We start from the raw sequence: 22,807 nt of genomic DNA, 5'->3' as shown, positions 1-22,807 counted from the left end.
GTGAGTGCAGGAAATCCTTTAACCTTTATGTTTCATATAAATAGGAATAAATGCGGATTTATTCATATTGTCTACATTTTCCGAAACATCACCAGAGGAGGCATTTCCAGAAGCAAAATAATAATAATAAAAAAAAAAAAAAAGCAAAAATCTTCCACCAAAACACAGCGGTGAAGAGGCAAAAAAGCCCTGCATTTTTACCTTCATTTGTTACAGGGATGGGTGGGGGGGGCGTAAATTAAACAAAAATCACACACCACACCACGGTACTGAGACTTGAGACAACTCTCTTAACACCAATAGCGTGCAAGTATGTCCACTGGAAAATAATCTGCCCTGAGTGACTGACTCCCAGCAGAAAACTCGGCGACTTGCCAAAATGTAAATATCCCTTCGTGTATGCAGGAAATCATTTTCAGCAAGCCCAGAGCTGGTCTAGCAGGCTGGGAGATTCTGGGCCGTGCACCGTGCGTCTGTTCGTATTGGAACGGGTTAAAAGGCGCTCACAGCAGCACGTTATGGATGACACCAGTGAGAATTTAAGCATGCAGCACAATGGTAAAGCAATTAATAAGGGCAGTTGCTAACAGTTGCACAACGGAGGAGTGTTTTAAAATTCCTGTGCTCTTTAACAATGATGTGGAGAGACGCTGTGAAGGGGGGGGAAAAAAAGCCTGGCATGGAAGGGACATTCCTTCAGTTCCTCTCAAAAGTTTGAAAAACCTCTGGATAGGAAAATACTATTGAGCAGCCAATTCTTTCCACATTTGGCTAAGCCCAATGCCCAAAATACACAGAACACTACTTCACTTTGAAAGGATTGCAATACTCCTATCTGAGTCATCTGAAAGCAAATAAAATGAGACCTAAACAAATAAACCTAATTGTGCATGGAAACAAATCCAGCTTTCCAGCTTGGCCATGGCTTTGTTTTTGTTAGTTTAAAGCCTGCATATGCAGTTTTAGTGGCATCAGGAGTTATACAAATATTGACAACAAATTGCCAAATGTTGTTTTTTTCCCCTCAGTGCACAGTGTGAAGAAGCTGGGGGAATGCTTCTAGGAACCTTCCCTGGTGCACTGAACCAAATCGCAGCTTGATGGGATCCGCTCCAGCCTCTTCTCTGAAGGGTAGACACTAATGAGACAGAGCTTGTTGTTTGTTATCCTCAAAGACTTGTATTTTTCACTCGTGAACCCTGCGGAACACAAGCCCAGGCTTTCGAAACGTAGCTCAAATGTTTGCACCACAGCCAGGGCATTGTCACATGCTCTGTCCTCCACCCCGTGATTTGTTGCTCGTTTGTGTCATCCCTAACCTGCTGCTGGTGGTTCGGCCAGGACAGAAACAAATAATGATGACAAGTGAGAAAACCAAGCTGCTCTCTGACATTCTGACATCCTTCCTTTAAAATGCGATTGCCACTTGCTGGCCGTGGAGAACAGGCAGTCACCGTGAGGCAGACATCACACTCACGAAGTCCCAGTGTCGTCTGTCGAAGAGGATAGTAGGTTTTGATCAAGTTGGGCCGAATCCTTCGCAGCTCCCAAGGAGAAATGAGAATGTGTTAAATCTTGATCTGTTGTAAGCCAAAGTCAGCAAAAGGATCTTTATATTTGACTTTTAAATCAAGCCCGGCCTTTCCTCTCACACGGAGCGAGTGAAACAACACATTTTCTTCTTTGCCTCGCGTTCACAACACACCTACAACTTTTAATACTCTAGCTGGCCAGATAACAAGATTTCCATTTTGCAAAGGCATGAACTTTCAATCTCAGGTTTAAAAAAAAAAAAAAAAAAAAAAAAGGAAAAATGGAAGAATATAAGAATTAAAGGAAGACCCTGAGAGTCTTCACACAAAGAAACCGGAGAAAACAGACTCACACACCCTCCTGAGCACTCAAAAAAGTCCAACAGTTAAGACACTTAGATCTTGGCCTTGTACATTTCACATATCACCCTAACTACCAGGTTTTTTAATACCCTGCAATGAAAGGCCTCTCTCTCTTTTTTATCAGAAGTTACATGTATGTATAAGAAACTCCCAGAGTTGCATCACAAGTACGGAATTTCCATGAAAAGTTTTAGGTTTTGGTTAAAACATCTTCCAGCAAAGAATGTTCTTGGCTAGCTGTATATATCTTATCTTTCACTATTAAAACATCCACTCTTCAAGCATTATGGTATTACATACTCATTACATTTAATAAAACATTAATGCAGAAGCATCTACCTAGGCCTCCTGTATTGTGTTTCTTACTGTGGTGCAAGTGCCCCTAAGCTCTTGCACAGTAAAGGGTGAATCATTAAATTGGTGGAAGACATAGTGAAAAGGCATGAGAATTTGTGGGTTTGTGAGAAAGTGGAGGAAAAAGAGGTCCTCTCTGTTTCACTGACTCTGGACCTTCATAAAAAAAATACAAAAATACCAACACAATGCTTGGGACTGTTCATGCTGTGAGCAAACGCTGAAATATGACAAGGCATCAAGGCGTGTTGCGTTACGTGATATTCAGACAGCTGCTGTGATGGCAGTTTCAGTCCACCAACTGGTGCAATGAAACAAATCTGAAATGTAAAAGCTAGATTTCCACCAAAATATTTCACTAATATTACATGCATGTAAGTCAGGGAACTCAGACCACTAATCCCCACAGCTACGCCGAGCCAGCCCTTGCGGACAAAGCAGCAGTGCAGCTGCTCAGACAGGGTCTCAGAAGGTATTCTAGGTTTCAGTTTGCCGACTGGAGCGTGCAAAATTTCTCTAACAATGTTTTGTTAGTGTATTTTCTTTGAAAATTTGTGAAGGGGGAAAATACCCACCGCTGTTCTGTGGAATGCAAGTATGAAATGACTGCGCACCAACATATGAAGATACCCAGATATAGCCGAATTTGTATGAACTCCTACCAGTGGAAAGTCCCACCCTGTGCAACAGACCTCAGCAACATGCTTCAGGTCAGAGGTGGAGAGCAGAGCCGAATCTTCTCCCGTCCTAGATTGCAAACTGGGGACCACCCAACTTCCATAGCATTTGCCACCCTGGCAACCCGTCAGCACAGGCGATGGGGGGCTGTAAGCCCTCTCAGGAGGTGCAGCCCCTTGGCACGCAGCAACAGAGCTTTGCCTGCCCCCTCTCAGCTGAAATACCCTGCAGGTCCCTCCTTGTGGGGGAGAGACAACGACAACCAACAAAAGTCACCAACATGGGAGAATGACATAGTTCCTAGTGAAAGAAGTGAGAAGGCAGGAGGTTGACTTCCGTCTGGTTTAGCAAAGCACCTTCTCTTCATGGAGAGATCCATTAAAGCCTCTTTCAAATTTAAATTCAGATTAAAGCAACGGGGATGAGGAAAAGTAGAAAGGAAAACAGCACCTGAAGCCATCCATAAAATACATGTCGGATAACAGATTACTGGACAAAGGGCACCTCACCAGCCTGCTCCCTCCCCACCTCTTTTCTCTCTCTCACACACACTCACGCACTCTCCTTGGGCTGGGTGGCTTTCAGACAAGTCAATTAAGATCTAATAAAAACTATAAATACCACACAGAGGAAGAAGACTGCCCTCCCAGCGTTAACAGCTGGCACTGCCGACCCGAAACGCAAAGGGACAGTGCTGTACTTCCCTCCCACAGCCCCCAGCACAGAGCCCGGCTTGCGGATGGGGAGGTGCCAGTCTCCCACTGCAGCACATAAGCTCCCCCCCAAGCATCACAGGGCAAATTGCCATTTGCCACCCTTGCTGCCATCACGGGTGGCCACACTGGTGTCCGCTCTCACTTGCACGGCACTGGATGTGTGCTAAATGTTGGATCTGGCATGCAGAGGAAGGTGTCCCGTGCAGAGAAGCCCGTGCTAGCAATATGTGACAAAGCTGCATTTAGCAGCAGTGTTACCATACAGAGCCCCGGGTCTGTATTCAGACTGGAACTTCTGAATTATTTGAAGGATAAATGAGAACACCGTGTTGCTCAGTTCATGAAAATGCAGGAAGAGAGCCTACTGGCACGTCTGTGTGCTTTACCTAGGGGTTTCTACCTGCACGCTTCTGCTTGGGCTTTGCCATACATTTAACAGCTTCTTACGATCTTCATTGTTCTATTTAAACATCTCTTACTTTTTCCTCTTAATTTTCTAGGCCACCTAGTTGTTCGATATCTGATCTTCTTGTGCTAATTATTTGACTGCTATTTCTGAGACACTTTGTCAAGTTATTTACCTTGCCGAAGTGACATAAATTCTTCCCCCCCCCGCTCCCCATCCGCCCCCTGTCTGTCTGGTTTCCCCCCTCTAGTCTGGTTGAAGTGACAAACTCTCTCGCTCAGCCAAACACTTGTTTTTACAAGGTATTTTTATACCATCACCTCTTCCCTGCATCGCCCCCGCCCACCCACCACAAACATATGCTGTGGTGGGAGGACATACTGGTTTCACATCATTTGCAATGTTGAGGTGAAAAATTTCCCCTCCTCCAAGCCATTTTTTTTTATTTTCAAGACCTGGTTTGTAAAATGCAAATGGCACAGGGCTAGTTTCTCTGTATCATTTTTAACAAGGTGCACGGAGATGCCCTTCTTTGCTTAGAAGGAATCAGTGGAAGAGAAAGCAAAAAACATTTGATGCATTACATTATTTAAAACCTATTTACTCTAGAGAAAGAATCAAAAACACACAGGAAGAACTTTTGCCTAGGGCGATAGATTCCTTTTATTCATCCCAAGGAAGATGGGGATGATGGAGATTTCCAAGAAAGTAGTTAAGTGTAACCACCCTACTGACTTCATTAGTCGATCGTGGTCTGTTTTTCCCTATATTAAAATGCACATGCAGTCACATCCACACAGTAAAAACAACCTCAAGTTCTCTAAGCACCAGGCTTGGAACCATGAAAAACATGACTGTGGCTTTCATCATACCAAATTAGGGGGACGTGTACTCAGCAGTGATTCTGGTGTGGCGGAGAAATGCCTAAGCCAGCTTTAAATTAGGCAGGAACAGTCTAGTTAAAACAGCACAGAGCCCAGTTTAGGCTCAGCCACTCTAAATATTTACCCTTCTCTGAGCTCGAGGTTGCAGTGGCATGCACACTGCCGCAAACAGAGAACTTCCAGTGCCTACAGTCACCCCTGTAAAGCCAGGTCCGATGTGCTATGTAGCCTGGTAAATCTAGCATGCGTACAGAATGGGCTAAATTAAGACTGTTTATGATAAGATTGAGTTTACATAGCAGGATGGCTGAAAAGCAATTTTCATACAGAGTGTATATCTATTCCGCATGTACCATTAGACTTTTTGCAGCAGGATAAAAGTCATTTCCCTATTTCAGGACCAGACTGAATCTTGTTCCAGGATGGCAGCTGCATTTTAATTCCCATTTTATGCAGAACTTTGAGTGCAACACAAGACAACCAAAAAATGTACACACCAATAATGCATCTTTGTTAATGTAATCTTGTGATTTTGTCTCTTATACAGAAGGGGAAAAAAAAAAAAAGAAGATAAATTTGAAAAACAAACCAGGGTGTGTCAACTCACTGCCAGCAGCTGAGCAACAAAACAGGAAAGTACTAAACAGTGAAATTTATTTATACTTTGAGGCAACAGGCTCCAAAGAACAAATTATTAGCAGAAGGAGCCAGTCACAGCACATGCAAGGCTTCCCTCAAATCAAACAGATACGGCTGTCACAGTGGGCAGCCAGAGAGCAGAGAGTGTGGAACAGAGGAAAAAAATACACAACTGAAAGCATTTCATAGTTAAGGGACTCAGAGCAGAAAGCGGGGAGGTCCTTTTGTTTCGCCTTGGTTGTAGCAAGGTCATTTGGGCCACGAAAAACCACCACTAGTGAACTGAGCAAAGAAGGAGAAGGGAACAATGTGAGTTTCTCGGTAAAAAGTAGGCAAATTGGAAGGACGTGAGCTGTTTGTCCATCCCATGATTTTTGTCAGAGATTGCGCCTTTTGCATGTTGTGGGAAGGATTTACTAGAGGAGCACTGGGCCATCGCAGAGGAGCCGTCTACCAGAAATATCTGGCAATACATCGGAGAGGAAGAGCCATCCCTGAGTCACCCCGGAGCCGTTAGTCTGCAGGGCTCTGCTGGAAACTGTTCAAGGAAGCGCAGTCCTGCTGGCTCCTACCTCATTGCCACCCCCTGGCACGTACCCAGAGCCAGGTGACATTTATTTGGCAGCACATTCTTCACTAGAAAAACAACCTGAAATCCCTGAATTAACACTCTGCTGCTGGCTAAAGAGACAGTCCTCTTCTGTGTGCCACTGAAGACTCACAAGTGACCTCTGGATCTCAGAATAAACATCCAAAGAGGTACTTGTTGGTCCATGAGGAAAATACGGCATTAAGCCTAAAACTGCAAACATAAGAAGACACCACTTCTCTCCCTTTTGGATCACTGGACTTTTCTCTGCATTAGACATTAGCTGAATATTCAGTCAGAACATAGATATGGCACAACCTGGCATGAACCAATTTTTAATTGCAATAATCAACTCAGTATTTCACTTTTTCTGATTTTTCTCCCCTCAGAAGAAGCAGAAGAAAAGAGAGATGCATCTTTGAGACTTGTCTTTTGCCTTCAGTCCAGGTCTCAGATTATTTTTCCTCTTAAAAATAGGACAACTGCACGTCTGTGCTGAAATGACAGCATCTCATACGCTCCCACCTGAGCTAGCTGCACAGTAGCCTGCTCAGGCCCCATTAACAGCGTAGCTGCACCAGCATGAGCTCAGCTCCAGCCACAGACACCGTCTACGCAGCTAAGGAAATACTCGGTCACGTAACCACAGCAGTCCCAAAATCGGTGTGGGCTCTATGGATGGCAGTAACCAAAGCAGGTAGTAAACATCTGGCTCCGATAGGCCTGCAAACGCTGGTGTTAGCTTGCGTTTGTTAACGCTTTCGAAACGTTCTGAGATTTTGGGCGAAAGATGCTGCGTCAGCACAAAAGCATTCCTGCAGCAGTAAACATGCTTGGCTGGACCGCTGCCTTGTCTTGATTTGCCTCAAGTAAATACGGTCATTTACTGCATGCTTCACCTTCTGATGGAACATCTGCTGTCTGTGAGGAGCCAAATCGCAGACAGACTCTCAATCCTCCTGAGATACCTCTGGCTAACAGCACGCATAGCTTTCCTCCGAGGCCAGCATGTCACTGAACAGTTGGCTTACTGTAAACCATCGCATGCTGTAGGTGTTCCCAGCTGCCTCGTGCTGCGTTTGTGTCACAGCCCGAGTTCCTGAGGAGCTCATGCAGTCTGAGACAAGCTTTTATACCTACCATGGGAGCAGCGTGTTTCTTATAAAACAGTTCTTTCCACCAACAAAGCAGAAAACGGAGAGCAAAAGTACTGGCTCTCGAGGGAAAATGAAGAGTGGAATGTGAAAGGGGGGCTCAGTGATAGTAACGCTGCTCAGCTTACTGGAGAGCACTTCTCCAGGAACAGGGAAGGGCAAAAAGAAAAATAATTAGAAGACCATGCGGACAGTGGTGAAATCAGAGGAAAGCAGGCGGTCAAGATGCACACAATGAACACAATGCAAGTGCTAGCCGAAAACACACAGAGCAATCTCATCCAAAACTTAGTGATGCAATGAAAACATTCAAAGGCAAAGGTAGATATGGCAGAAGTCAGAGGAAATTTTCCTGTATGATCACCACTAGATTGACTGGAAAGTAATGAAAGGAGGACTGTGGCAGGCTGTAGGAATGTGACTGTGAGGATCCTGGTCTGAGTCAGGCTGCTCACCATGAAGGAGGCAGTGCTAGGGCTGAAGTCTGAGGGCATCACGCGGTTGAGAAAGAAGAAGCTGGAGCACCCTTTAAGTCATATGAGGAAAAGGTAATATAGATTGTTCTTCAAAAACGTGGATTAGGTTGGGATAATGCCCAGGTTCTGTACAATGTACTGTAGGAGAAGATGAGCCAGAATCTTACCAGTTTAGACCTTTGTAGAGTCTGGTTACACTCCTGCCTGCAAAGGAGCTGCTCTCAGTCTGTATCAGCTTCAGCCTTGTCCCCCTCCATACCCAGTATTACCCACCTCGATAGCAGCTTCAGGCAAGAGCACAAAGTCACGCTGATCCAGCCAGGAATTCCTCAGCTCTCTCTCCCACCCAGAGAAAAGTTTTAGGTATCACAGATGGATAATGACAGATGGTGGCATGTAGACCCCTGTGCTAAACTAGTTGGTCAAAGCCCAGCAGCTGAAGTTTTCCCTACGTATCCAAGAAGGCAGGCTTATATCTATTACTCCTGCTTCAGAGTTTGAAAATATGAGGAGTTTTATTATTATTATTATTACTATGTTTTGTTTTAAATCTATAGCCAAGCTGTTCTGTTTTATATTAACATGTTGTATTCGCCTGCCTTATCCAGTTTAATAGAGATACAGGTTTCTTTGCCCCTCCACCCAAATACCTCAGAAAGCTTGCCCTACTCTAAAATAAAACAAGATGAATACAGTATTACCATTTTTTTTTCAAGGCTGAACAGTGGGAGCTGCTTCCACAAGGGCAAGATATGCCCAACTAGCTGAACAATATCTTGTCTATGAGACAATCAGGAGCTCCCTGTCGTCACTGGGCTCTGCACCTGGCGAGCCTCCTACCTCGCACAAGGCCAATGTCACTGGAGTTGTTGGCCTCAGTGCAAGGCAGCAAATGGTTCTTGCACCTGCATCACACTGACTGCAAGAACACAGCCAGCTCCTGAACTCGTACCACCAAGCTGAGCATGCAGGACAGAGCAGAGCGCACTTAGGGAGCTAACGTGTAGAAGAACATGCAGAAACTATAGATAAAAAATAAGAAATTCTACGTTCCCTCATGTTTAACACAAATCTTTCAATCATTATGACAGGCAGTATTTGGGGACTGACTTATTTTGAGGGTCAGCCTCTCTGGATAAGTACATCACATGGAGTATGAGTGGGATCCAGAAGCATGGGCAGAAAGATAGTCTGCGACCAACAGCTGTGGTCACCCGTGTAGGCTGTTCAAATCTGGTGCACGGATAAATTTATAAAAGTGACAACAGCTTTTGGGGGAGACAACTGGAGCAGGTGACCTAAGTAGGCAGGTAAGGTGATCTTGTTACGGATACACCCTATGGGCACGTGGAAGACTACCAGGGACTAAAACTTGGATCCTTTGCATCCCCGTGAGTGTTGTAAACATCTAACTATTGGCTAGTTTTGGGGAGGGAACACTCATTCCCATATCTTCTCACAACAAAACCTTCAAAAGATTTGTTTCCATCCCTGTGCGAAAAGGAACATCATTTTAAATCTCAGAATTTCAAGGAAGAGAACAATTGTTTACGACACATGTTTGTAAAGAAAATAATCCAGTTGCGTCAAAGTACGTAATTTACCCTTATAGTACAAAGGTGAAGAGAGTTCGAACTAGACTTTTGAACTAAGAGCCAACGAGGGCTACATTTTAACTTCGCATTCCGAAAAATCTTGGTCACAACTGTAAGGAGGCTCGCTTGCCCCATCTACTGGTCAACGGGAAGGCTGGCTTTATGCAACAATTACACGCATCACTACCAAGGCCCCAGTTCAGCCTAAGTATCAAGTTCTCATTTCTAATTTTAAAGAGATGCTTAAATGCCATTGAGAGTAGGATTTCAAAAAACACCTAAGTGCTTTACCCACCTGTAGTCTCAGGCTGACTGCTTATCATGGCAGGAATAGGGTAATGACTTCTTTATGCCCAAAGAGTAAAATGCATTATTTTCAAAGAAAATAATAGGACAACCTACTCAGTAACACTGACTTGTTTGCCATGAGAAATTAAAATTTATGTCTTACTTTGTTCTTAACTAGGCTAAGATCATATAATACTGTAAAAGAGCAGCCTGCAGAACCCCCATCACAAGCAGCCACATGCATTGCAGCTCAGTAATGTCACCACAAAGTTAACACAGTTTTTTAGGGAATTTTTTAAAAAGTATTTACTAAATAGCAAGTAAGATTCCCCAGAGGCCTGCTGACCTTATATTTTCCATCGCTGCATTCAGTGCATCCATCCCATTGAAGCAGGTCTGTTCCTGTAGGGGACAGGCTGGATTCTAGAGCGAAAATATGAAGTTTGGGTTGATTTGAAGAGGCCTGTTTTCTTTCCTCAGGTAGGAAGACCTGTCAGATGACTCTGAGCACATGCCTCATTCTCTTCGATGTTCTTTCAGGTCAGCACCTGCACTCGTATTTTAACATCCCTCTGCTCTATCACCTCCCATGCTGGTTGCAGATCCAATCAGATGTGCCTAGAGAGAAGCTGCAGCCAACAGAAAGGCTACCAAAAAGCCTTTAAGGTAAACCAATAAACCTGCAAGCCGATTCACCACGAGATCCTACACACAGGCATACTTTCTCAACATGACACCAGCAAACCTATGACAGCTTGCTGAAGTTAGATAGTCAACGTGCAAGTATTTACACTTCCCACATGTGCACATCTCCCCTGCCCAAAGGACTGCTGCATTTTGAAAAGTCTAAGCAGAGACAGCACTAAACTATCAGCATGTCTGTCTAGGCCCAGGCATGAAAGTTCACAGGGCGGTTATTGTCACATCCACAACAGAAGATAATGAACCATCACTCTCAATAAGCATAGCCCAGTATCATCTTTGGGAAACACAGGTGGCAAAGCACAAGTGTGACCACCTATCTTAAGGAGCTATGACTCTAGTTACCCAGTAAACTTGATGAAAATAAACTGGCCACAGCAGGAGAGGGAGTGCAAAGAAGGAACATCTCCACCGAGGTTTATTCATCTTGGGTGATAAACCTGAGAAGTAATTATGACTAATTCCAAATATAGCAGGCAGTGAAAGGATGTATGGGGTGTAAATCTGTACCTACTGGTATACCTAGTGTTGCGTTGTACATAAGAACTGAACTCATCAAGCACATGCACTATTCTGAAGACCATCATGAAAGATTTGCTTAGCTGCCTCCCAGGAGTATATTTTGATCTGAATTATTTGTTTTAAAGGTACGGTCAAATGTCTCTGAAAACTCTAGAGTCCAAGACTCTATCATGTGAAAACCAATGGACAATAGTGTCTTAGAGCAAATGTTTGCATAGCCTCACAACTGCAGTGTAAAATTGAATCCAGCGTTTCTAGATGATATCCCTAGAGAGGTCACAAAAAGAGACAAAACATTTCTCAGATGAAGCATATAATAGCTAGCACCTCACTTACCAAGTAACTGGAGTAGAACTGTCTGAGTCCTGAAGTGTCTACAAGGAAAGTCCATTGAAGAGAGGTGCTGAGCACTATCTTCCAGGTACACAGTGAAAGATTTGAACTACAGGCAGTGCCCAGGACCACTTGTGGCATAAGCTGCCATCTTCTAGGACAGGCACATTGTGAGTCCTGTATCTAAGCGTACCTGGCTTCTTCAGGAATTCCTCAGCTGGGTGGAACCCGTAGCACAACTTTCCCCACAGTGAGATTAGAAATAACTTCCAGTATTTCAATTCTTCAGTCTATAAAATCCTGAGTGACAGAAGAGGGGCCAGAACAAGCAAGCAGTGCCTGGGCTTGCATCAGTAGTAAATCCATTCACCCAAGCTTCCTCAAGTTCGAGCTTCCTCACTCCTGTAAGGATGTGCTGCGCTGTGTTCCCCAAGCAGCCACCCCCAGAGCAAAAAACTTCAGTGCTGCTGTGCTGGGGGAGCTGCTCAAAAGGAGACACAGAAGATAGTTGTGAAAGAAGCTACCTAGCTGAAGAAAGATGCTAAAAGGACACCAGTTCAGTCTTACTAGCCATGGATTAGTATCGTGTTGAAAGCAGCTTCCACAGACAAGTGCTGAACTTCCTTAACTCTCTGGTCCCTCTTGACAGACCCTCTTGTTGGGCCAAGTTCTGGGTTATTAGGCTGGGAACACCCAGTTCTTTTCCCTATACAAGGTCTGATTTAGATGTCTGGCTTACATCACAGATCCAAATCTTATTTTGTCAGTCTAAGCTGATAAATATTTCAGAAACTGTCAAAAGCAAATGTTTGGAGAGAGCTTTGAATATAAAACAGAATTTAGCTGAAAGCTATGACCAGAACTGCAGATAAACCATTGTCTTCCTTTTTCTGTCGCCATCAGTATAAGTGAGGTAATTCTTCTCATCACTTAACTCCCTGCCGATCTCTGTCCTGTTATCCTTGTTTAGAAACAATCTGCAATTGCTATTTGCATGGCACTCCACACCCTGTGGAGCCATTTTTTTGTAAAACAAGATGAATCAAAAATTCTTGTTCCTGGTTGTGAATAAGTCAATAAATTATTATGCTAGTTATACACAGTACTTTTGAATGGAAACATCTAGAACCATTCTTCTCGAAGAGATTTAATGTTCATGACTATATAACAGAATTGAATGCAGTTTTTCTTCCTTTACCTTTTTCCTGAGAACAAAATCTGTGTTCTTCAGCTGTGATCACATAGGCTACTGTTGTTGTGTTTTTTTTAAATAATAATGCACAAGAATAACATAAATACAAAGATCCCGAGAGACTGAACCATTATATCGAAAAGCAATTTGTCTTTACTTGGAAATAAACATCAAAGAAAACACTAAACAAAAGTTTCATTCTACATTCAGACAGTTAGGACTGGACAATTATCCAGTCGATTTGTCTCTGCCTGGGGGGCTTCTGGGGTGCAGGGTTGATTATATATCTAGTCTCAGATATTCCAAATTTCACAACAGAAGAAATAGGAAATGCAACTAGCCCAGCACCTCTTGCTACCACCACAAGCTTTAAGAATATTCTTAAACATACCACTCACCAGGAACTAAACATCTGAAGGAGCTGGATATCAGTGCTCTGTCACCACTTTGCTTTGACACCGCCACTTTCCGTCTCCTTCCAGAGGTCCGGCAGCACCTTTCCAAGCACCCCTGCGTCAGGGCATGCCGTAATATCCCACGGGAGCAGCCAGCTCATTCTGACACAAACCTAGGCTCAGGTGCTGGAATCAGCCCAGGGGCTGAGTCCCAGCTGGCAAATCTAAAATGACTTCCAGCCCAAGGGAAACAAGACGAGTGTTTGGAAAGAGTTTGCACAGAGGGCTTCCAAATGTTAGTATCTCTCCTTTAGAGAAATGCGAATACTGCCTAGGCTGCAGATCAATAGATGGTTGTATGAGGTGTGTCGGAGGGATGGCTCTGTTCTTGTCCTGAACAGGGGTGAGCAGTCCTGGATACTTTGCTGCTGTTTGCTGGAATTTGCACAAATATGACTGTGGCTCTTGCTTTGCTGGGTGGAGAGAGGTGTGATTATCATGCATGCCCCACTACATGGTTGCTTGCAGCTGCCAAAGCCCTTCTACCAAAGATACTTCAAAAGGGATCATGGCTGGCCAGCGCACCCAGAAGCAGCCCCTCACCTCTTCTGGCAGTGCAAAAACCTCTTCAGAAGCTCATTCCATCCACAGTGTCACTGGGCAGTAACTGCTGGTTATTCTGCTTTCCCACCATCTTTGGTGGGAATAGCAAACAGCTCTCTAGCTTTTCTTCACATGGTGGACACATAAATGCATATGTTCATCACACCCACCCACATTCAGATAAAGACATCACAACGACCCTCTGCTTCACAATGACCCGTAAATATACAGCAGGCTGCGTGGAGCCTCCTGGAAAGATATTGATTAACCCAGTCAGTGACCAGTGTTGATGCCCTCAAGAGAGTACAGAAATTTAATCTGGCATTCATGGAGTATGCCACCTAATACACAGAAAAGTGATATTGCTGAACTTTTTAAGCACTGTAAGGGTATTTTCTTTATAGGGCATGGGTGCTAAGTCTGGAGACAATCAATACCATTGTCAGCGGTACAGTCTAACGAGCTTTGCTCAAAACCCATAATGATACTTCTGCATACATTTCAGACAAACAGGTACTGATTTACCATGCTCCCAGAGGTGATGATGTTTTGTACTGACTTACCAAAGCTTGAGTGAGTAGCTACAGGACAGCACTTAACCCTGAGACAAACATCCATTGAAACTTGATCTGACTCTGAAGTTAACCCTGCAAGGGATTGTCCTCCATCACCTCCACTCATCCATTCCAGCATTTAGTCTGTGTTTAGTCTATGTTAGTCACAGCCAACATGGGTCATGAGGGGAAAGTCCTGTTTAACTAACTTAATTTCTTTTTATGATAAGGTTCCCATCTAGTTGACCAAGGGAAGCCAGTAGTCTTTCTGGATTTCAGCAAAACTTTCAGTACTTCTTGTCACAGTATCCTTCTGGTCAAAATGCCCAGCATACAGCTAGAGAAACACACAATACAACAGGCGAACAACTGGATGATGGGTCGGGCTCAGAGGGTTATAGTAAATGGGGTTACATCAGGCTGGAGGCAGTCCCTAGTGGGGCATCCCTGGACTCCATTCTAGGGCCAGTTCTGTTCAATGTTTTTATAAATGATCTGGATGCAGGACTCAAATATATACTAAAGTAACTTTGCAGATGATACTAAATTGGAGGAGCTGTTGACTCTCCTAAAGGTAGCGAGGCCTTGCAGAGAGATCTTGACAGTCTAGAGCGCTGGGCAATCACCAATCGAATGAAGTTCAAGAAGAGCAAGTGTTGAATTCTGCACCTGGGATGGGGCAGTCTTGGATATATGTATTGACTTGGGTATGAGAGACTGGAGAGTAGCCCCACAGAATGGAATCTGGGGGCTCTGGTCGATGTCAAGTTGAATATGAGCCAGCAGTGTGCCCTGGCAGCCAGAAGGGCCAGCAGTGCTCTGGGGTTCATCAGGCATAGCATTGCTAGCTGGTTGAGGGAAGGGATTGTCTCACTCTGCTCTGCGCTGGTGCAGCCTCACCTCAAGCACTGTGTGCAGTTTGGGGCACCACAGTATAAGAAGGACATAAAACCATTGGAGAGTGTCCAAAGGAGGGCTACAAAGATGGTGAAGGGGCTAGAGGGGAAGACGTATGAGGAGCAGCTGAGGTCCCTTGGTTTGTTCAGCCCAGAGCAGAGCAGGCTGAGGGGAGGCCTCATGGCGGCCTGCAGCTCCCTCACGAGGGGAGCGGAGGGGCAGGCGCTGAGCTCTGCTCTCTGGGGACAGCGACAGGACCCGAGGGAACGGCATGGGGCTGGGACAGGGGAGGGCTGGGCTGGGTGTCAGGAAAAGGTTCTTCACCCAGAAGGTGGAGCCTGCCAAAGTTCAAGAAGCATTTGGACAACGCTCTCAGACACATGGTCTGATTTTTGGGTGGTGCTGTGTGGAGTCCGGTAGATGGACTCAATTGTCCTTGTGGGTCCCTTCTAACTCGGGATATTCTATGATTCTTTGATTTTGTGATATCACTGTTTTTGAAACAGCACATTTATGAAGGAACAATTAAAATTGTGTGAATTGAAAGACTGCTTTTACCTCAGATCTTGGATTGAGGCGTTCAACTAGAGTTAACATCATCCTGATAAAGATTCTTGATGATCCTTGTGATCAATGGCATTAGAAAAAGTGGAAAGACACTGAACAGCATCCACAGTAGACTTGTGGCATTGCTCTTTCGTCTTGCTTGGTGCAGGGATGTACCTGCCAACGGAATGTCTTCTTTCCTACACATAATTCCTCTGCAAAAAAAATCCCTCCTAGCACATCTGTGGAGCAACTAAATATATTTACTGATATCCAGACTCTTCAGATTGAATTGGTTGTGTCTCCTCCTTCATTACTTTATAAAGAGTGTGTTGTTTTCAGTGGTGATACAAAATGGTATATCCATTAGATAGCATTTAACTCAGAAATACTCACAAGCATAAGCCTACCATAAAGCATCTATACTTAGAACATGCAGGCAGTTTTAAGGGGTTTCCCCTAACATACTTCTGAGTGAGATAATGATAATATGAATAATAGTCAATAAAAGTCAACACATTAAGTAACACACGAGACTGAAGGGTACAACTTCTATTTCCATTCAGGTAGTATCAGCAAAGCAGACATAAATATTACCACAGTGCTTGTATGCAGTAGAGGTAACATTTCATAAGGTGTTTCATACACAAAGAAGCCTATGCACTCAGAACATTTTATTGAAACTGTCAGAAGGTATTTTCAGATAGTTGGGACCTGAAAATCCAGTTCAGGGTCTATTCCAGGACAGATAGACCATGAGTAAAGAAGGGTCCCTCTAAAATAAGTATACATTAGTTTCTCTTGAGTTGTCTCAAAACCTGCAGAGGAGTCAACATTGCCTAATTCTGAAAGAATTAAGTGGGAAGGAGCCTTATACCTGCTGTATATATATACCTGCCTTATATGCCACAAGATACAGCTTCCTAAACAAGTTAATCCTAAATCCTATGGAATGCTTCTTCAGAATTAAACTGTATTTGTGACTAAGCATTTCTGCACTACTGGCAGAACACACAGCAAGGCCACTTTAGAATTGGAGTTGTCTGCCTGTCAACTTAGATAGGAAAAATGGTCTAGAAGATTAGAAATCTCCCCTATATCATGATTAGAGTCCAGAACTTGAGCCTGGTCTTGAAGATTTTATGTTTGTCTCAACAGAGAGTAGTATGCAAACTTATTTTTCCTTGAAGGCAGAAAATAAAAGGAACGAAATACTTTCTGCTCTTCTAAGACTTAGAGTCGATTGGAACCTTAAATAGAACACATTACCATGAGAAGACTCCTGGAAAAGTGTGGGGTGCAGTGACTTGCTGTAAATATAGCATAAAATTGGATGGAGTGAGGCATCTTCAGAATTTCTAGGATCCAATAGAGCATACCATACACGTCATATTCTAGGTAGATCCCAAAGGATGTGACAGTTCACAAATGAATCATAAAGTGTCGTATCAGTGTCTTTCCATTAAAACCATTGGCACAGTTGAAATATCACATTTTTTGCCTTAATCTGTACCTTTCCTGTGAATCCAAAGGATTGAAGCCAAGAGAAAGTTCCTATTTTCTTCAAGGCAGTCATTATCTGTATGTCATGCCTGCCTTGTCAAGAGCCTTACTAAGCAATACGCACCCATTGACCTGTGGAAAACAGAACCAGATGTAAATTAATTTGCATCACCCTGAATAATCTTGCTAATGAATGCAGAGATGACAACTGAAATAATCACACTTTGTCAATACGGTTTGCTAACTGCCCTTCCTCTTCTGTGAGTTTGATGAGAGATAGTTTTTGTGACTAAATAAAACTAGCCTTGTGTTCTTGAACAAAATTTCCAGCAACTTTCTATTAGTCAGGCCTACTTCTTATGAATTAATAATCAATGGCAGAGAGACAGGAAGAATGTAAAATTTTGAGCTTTTGAAAATAACCAATACCAGCAAATGTCTCTCCTTAGGCAGGAAAGGCAGAACCCTCTCACAGTGTTTACTTAGTTCTGACAGTGCCAGTCTTTCATTTCATATGCATTATGGTGCATCCAGACAAAAAGAGTATGATGATGTCTGGGTACTTCTGTGACTTCTTTTGGAAAACTTCTGCCTAGCTGTCATTATTGCCAGAAAAAAACACGCAAGGATCATGGCAAACTCTAAAGTAATGAAAAATGGGGATACAAATAAAAATTTAAATAGCAGATCATGTCAGAATATCAATCTTGCTACTTCATCAGGTAACCATCTTGTTAACATGACAGAAATTCAGGGGATTTATTCTGTCTGGACTTTAGCAAAGCATTTAAATAATGTCACGTGGGAGGCAATTAGTAGTTATAAGACTCGCAAGCCAGGTATGGAACTGAAGCGGAAATGACAAAAGGAAGTCATTGGCCTGGAGGGATTTTAATAGTTTCATTCCTCAAAGAACTACCCTGGGACAAATTTAGTTGTTTGGCACAAAAAAAAGTAGCAGTATACTAATGAAATGTTCTGATTAAATGGTGTGGGAGGCAATGTCAGTACAAAAGACTTGAAATAGCTGGAATGATAGCTATGGGACCAAAATTAACTGCACTAGTGCAATGGGGAATAATAACAAGAGGTTTTGCTACAAACCAAAAGCTTGTCAGCTGAAAACAACTAGGGGGAAGTCTGTGACAGGTTAGTAGGATTGCCAGACTAAATGTATGGGAATGCCTCTCCAGCTCCTTAGAGGCTCTTTCAGCCATTGGTGCTGCTGGCATCATTGCTTTGATCCATAGGCAGATTGGTAGGCAGGCAGTAGGTAGCAGAGGCCACAAAATCACATAACCCATATTAAAAACACAAAGAAAATGCAGGGGAAAGTAACAAGAACCAAGTTCTTAATATGAGGATTTTATAATGGGATTTTTGACAGAACCATGAGAAATTCTGTGCTAGCCACTCACAGGATAACTATAGGAAGGACTAAGGGAATGGAGAGCTTATTTCAGAGGAAGCTACAAGCAGATAATGAAGATTGTGTTACTGAGATTACCTGCTTTCCAGGTTTCAGAAGACTCCTAGTGGTGCTGCTCAGTCAGTAATGGCACAAGTTAGAGCTCTTGTATGAACCTTCCTCTGTAGGTGGGGAGGAGATCTGGATCTAGAGCTGGCCTGCTACAATCACTGGCACACCAAAAGTCACAGATAATCAACCAAGGAACTGGTTGATTACCCACAGTGGTTTCTCTTCTCCCAGGGTGAAAGAATAAATACATTCCTAAGCTGTGCTTGAGCCACCCAGTTCTGGGAGTGAATGGGTGGCTGAGAAGAAGGACTCCTCCTACAGGAATTTCTGCTGAAGCAATGGGAGTATCTTTCTCCTCTATCCTGATTGGTATTGCTGATATTCACCGTACTGAATTACAGGATAAAGTTGACAGTGAAGGAGGCACCTTTCCCTGTGAACTGGGGCCTAAAGTACATTTTTCAACATGAGGCCCCTTCCAAGCTGAATTATTCTAAGATTTCTGACTTCTCAAGGTAGGCTAGAGTGAAGAATAGTTATATTGAATCTCCTCAGGTGCTCTCCTCTAGTGATAAATTCACTGTCTTGACTAGGAACTTTCTTTAGAAATGTTTGCCTCTGATCTGCTGGGGTGTAAACATATAAGAGAGAAAGAGGTATCCCAGTCTGTGAGCAGGAGAGCTAATGAAGGCTGCTTTCCCATGGACTTATGTCCTATGTCTCTCATGCTCCTGTCCATTCAGCTGACCAGTAAGCCCTGTCTCCTCCTCAAACCCACCACCCTACCTCCAAGGTGTTCCTCCAGGGCTACAGAACATTATTCTCCTGCAGTATTTCCAGTTCTTCCTCACCTCCTTTAATTGCCACTTGACCTCCCCTGCTCAGGACTTGCAGCTACTTTTTTTAACATGTGAAGGTGAGAAGGTAGGACCCATTGTTTCAGAAGACAAGGGAAGTAACAAGTCAAAACACCTGAAAATTGCTTAGAGCAGACACCTGGGTCAGTAGCAAAACCTGACCAGTTTTGTGCTTTTTGCGTGGCTGCAGTAACATACACGCTGGGTAGCACTTCAACTTGCAGGTAGAAGTTTATACTCAGATTTGGAGATCTTGTAACAAACTGTCAATATTGTGAAAAACAGGTGAGCTTCCAGAATATCAAAACAAACAACCCCTGTATTTATCTTCATCCTGCCTTGCAAGGAAGAGGAGTACTATTACTCTTATTTTACAGACAGAACTGAAGCTGACAAGCTGTGTTACTTACCTGCTGGCAGGAAAAAAAAATTGTGGTGGAACAGGGAATTGACCACTACACTCCTAATTTCCAAGACAGTGTCTTAAACACCGTACCATTTTTCTTGCTAAGCTAATATGCGAAAAAGAAAGCTTTAATATGCTGTACCCTGCACTTTGTTTTTTGCCCTCCAGTCATGCATTGTCCACATAAAAACTATCTTTCGCAGCACTTTCTCAGAAGCTGGAAAATAATTTCCTTCCACTAGCAAACATTCTATCTGGGCTGTGTGGCACCACAGAAAAAGTCAATGTAGCTTTTCATTTACTGCTGTGTCTGCATGTTAACACGAAGAAGGTCAGTAGGAGTGTACACATTTCTGAGAAAATGAGTAGTTAATTATTGCTAGACTGCAAGAAGGGAAAATAGATTTATTTTGGTATGGAAAACTGCAAATCATAAAAACTGCTTTTTTTTCTGGACAGGTTTCTTTTTTTTTTTCTGGGCGAGCACATATACAGTAAAATTTGCAGATCAGTTGATGCTATTTAATGTGTTTACGTATAAAAGAAAAAAAAATCCCTTCTCACCTTACCAGTGAGAACTAGCTCAATAAATCAAGTGCAGTCATCAGCAAATATTTAAAAATACCATTTTTCTTTCTTGCCAGTATCCTTTGCCATATTTCTTCCTCCTGCAGCGTTTGCATTTGAGGGCTTCATTGCATCAACAGTCCGCAATGTGTCTGAACCATGTTGCATTTAGACCAAAATGCCAAACTTATTCTTCATAGCACAAATTTTAACAATTTCAAAATTTATCAGCTTACTGCAGCAGGTCCAAATTTAGTACAACCAGTTGTTTTTGTTAGGAAGTCAAAGCAGTGTTTCAAACTTTAATCCAAGTCCACCAAAGGCTGAAGTTATATTTGTTGTTCATATTCCAGTTGAATAAATAAGTATTCATATTACAGAATAAATAACTTTAAAAAACATTCCTAGAAAACTTTTTTTTTAATCAAATGTTTTGTCCCAAACCGTCTATCTCAACAATCAGAACAAGTAGACTAAAACCATAAAATGGAGTCCTCTCTGAAGGTCAGATTAGACACAGATTTTCCAAGTGCTAGCGATTATATAAAATAATGAATTATTATAAACATCTAACATCTTTGTGTGCTTGTGCTGAAAAACAGTAGTTGCTGCAGGCTACAAAAGTAGTAAAACCTCCTAACTTCAGAGCAAGATAAGGAAACACTTCTAGGGAGCACAACTTGCTATCTATCCAACTTCACCTGCAGCTGAGCAGTTAGGAGATGGAAAGGCTTGTGTACAGTGCCCAGGAGCACAGCAAAGCATTGTCACCACGCCCAGAAAACCAACTGCAGGATCAGGACTTCCCACAGGAGTCTCGGGCAAGTCTCCAGGCAACTGGCAACTGCCAGAGCAATAGCATAAAATTTCAGTGTAAACTGAGAATTATCACAGTATGTTCCTTGTTGACTTAACAGTTCTATTTTGTATTGGTTTGCAAGAAGAGTAATTAGTTTTATGCTGATAAAATACAAAAGATTTTGAAAAAGGCATTCACTCTCCTAACACTTTAAAGAAATGGCAAATCACCCATTTTATCAGGTTGAATACAGCAAATGAAAAGTTATGATCATTAAAACAAACATACGATATTTTGCTTCAATGTAGTTTGGTAATATGCAACAAATATGCGCTGCTGCAAATTCAAAACAACAAAAATACAAAACTTATCAAGCTTATTTGCATGTGTTGTCATCTCATTTTTGCCCCAGAATGAACTAGAGATCATGACCAACAGACGTGTTGGATTTTATAAATTCTAAATAATTAAGTTCATGTACTCAAGTGTTTTGCAACATTTAAGTGAAATGAAGGCAAAAGGCTCAGAACCTGGTAGCACGCAGCTGCTGTTCTGAAACCATCTAATATTTGTCTAGGAAAGATCCAGACTCAGCAAATTGTTCACGTTCACAACACAGAAGAGTAGCAGGGATTGTCTTATCTCCTAACTCCAAATTAAATAATTTAATATCCTCCATCACATCATTTATCCTGAAGGAGCAGTTTAATAACTGTTCCGCATTACCATGATGTATGCTTTGTGTCACTAAGCAGCATTATTGAACAATACTGAACAATTTCCAGTTTCTGCTAGAACTCCTTGGCTTGTAACTAGTCAGTTATAGACAGATTATTTGTATTTAAGCAATGCTTTATTTCCATTGGAAAGGTATTTTAGAAGAAACAAGTGTGCTGCAACTTTCTGGTTCATCACTGTTTTGTTTTGCTCAAGAAAGCAAGGCTCCCTCATTTTCACGCTCTCATTGAAGAAACGTTTAAGTGATAAAAACCTCTTTGCTCTTCAGTTTGATTCTTCTTTTCCTAGCAAAGACTGAATTAGCTTTGTGACAGAGTTGTGCTATGCCACGTAGTGAAATTTGTGTCAACAACCCTGAGGTTGGATGAACTCTGGCTTCAGCCATCATCTACCATGTAAGAGCACCTGAGAACTCAAAAGAATCAAGTGTGCTCACATTTTCCCAGCAAACAAGCTAAAAATAAAAAATTAAAATTAAATAAAATAAAAAAATGTAAAGCTTACTGGGATAATAGGAGATTCTTAAAAAAAAAAAAACAGGAGAGGAAGTACGTGTCTGAATGGGAAGGGAATTACAACAAAAGGTAGAAAAGGAATAGCAAGTAACAGAATGGTGTTTTGGAAGAGAGCATCATAAAAGTCAAGTATTTTATCTGTCATTAATAAAGCCACATGATGTCTGTAAAAATAGAAAATGAATTCCTCAACTTTATAAATAACACTCACTGCACATACATTCTACATAATGTACATGATTTTGCAGTGGTCAAAATGTTTGTCCCACAATGAAATACTAAGAATAATCCAAGGAAAGAAGACAGCATATTCAAGATAAATATGTATGCGATACACCTATATTCAACAACAACATTTGTTAGGATACAATCCGTAACAACTGTAGGTTATAGAGTGCTTCTTCTGAAATCTGAACACATCATTTATTCAGAACCTATTGTTAAGAGAAACATCCAATTAGGGTAAAGATCTTTAGCAGGGGCAATTCTTTACTAGGCTGTTTTGATGATCAGCATGCTTACCA

The 22,807-nt window shown here is 42.4% G+C and overlaps 1 long non-coding RNA gene across 1 annotated transcript; it reads right to left on the bottom strand.

The window, feature by feature from the left end:
* Positions 1–233: 233 nt before the first annotated feature.
* On the bottom strand, positions 234–13,595 carry LOC125179861 (uncharacterized). Its single transcript, XR_007157789.2, has 3 exons — positions 13,422–13,595; positions 10,021–10,097; positions 234–1,493 (listed from the first exon to the last, which is right to left on the bottom strand). It is a non-coding gene; the product is annotated as an uncharacterized lncRNA (long non-coding RNA).
* Between the last annotated feature and the right edge of the window lie 9,212 nt (positions 13,596–22,807).

This window comes from Anser cygnoides, chromosome 4 (genome assembly GCF_040182565.1).
Source record: "Anser cygnoides isolate HZ-2024a breed goose chromosome 4, Taihu_goose_T2T_genome, whole genome shotgun sequence".
NCBI classification, from domain to species: domain Eukaryota; kingdom Metazoa; phylum Chordata; class Aves; order Anseriformes; family Anatidae; genus Anser; species Anser cygnoides.
Note: the sequence above shows the minus strand (reverse complement) of the source record. Positions and strands in the feature narration are given on the sequence as shown.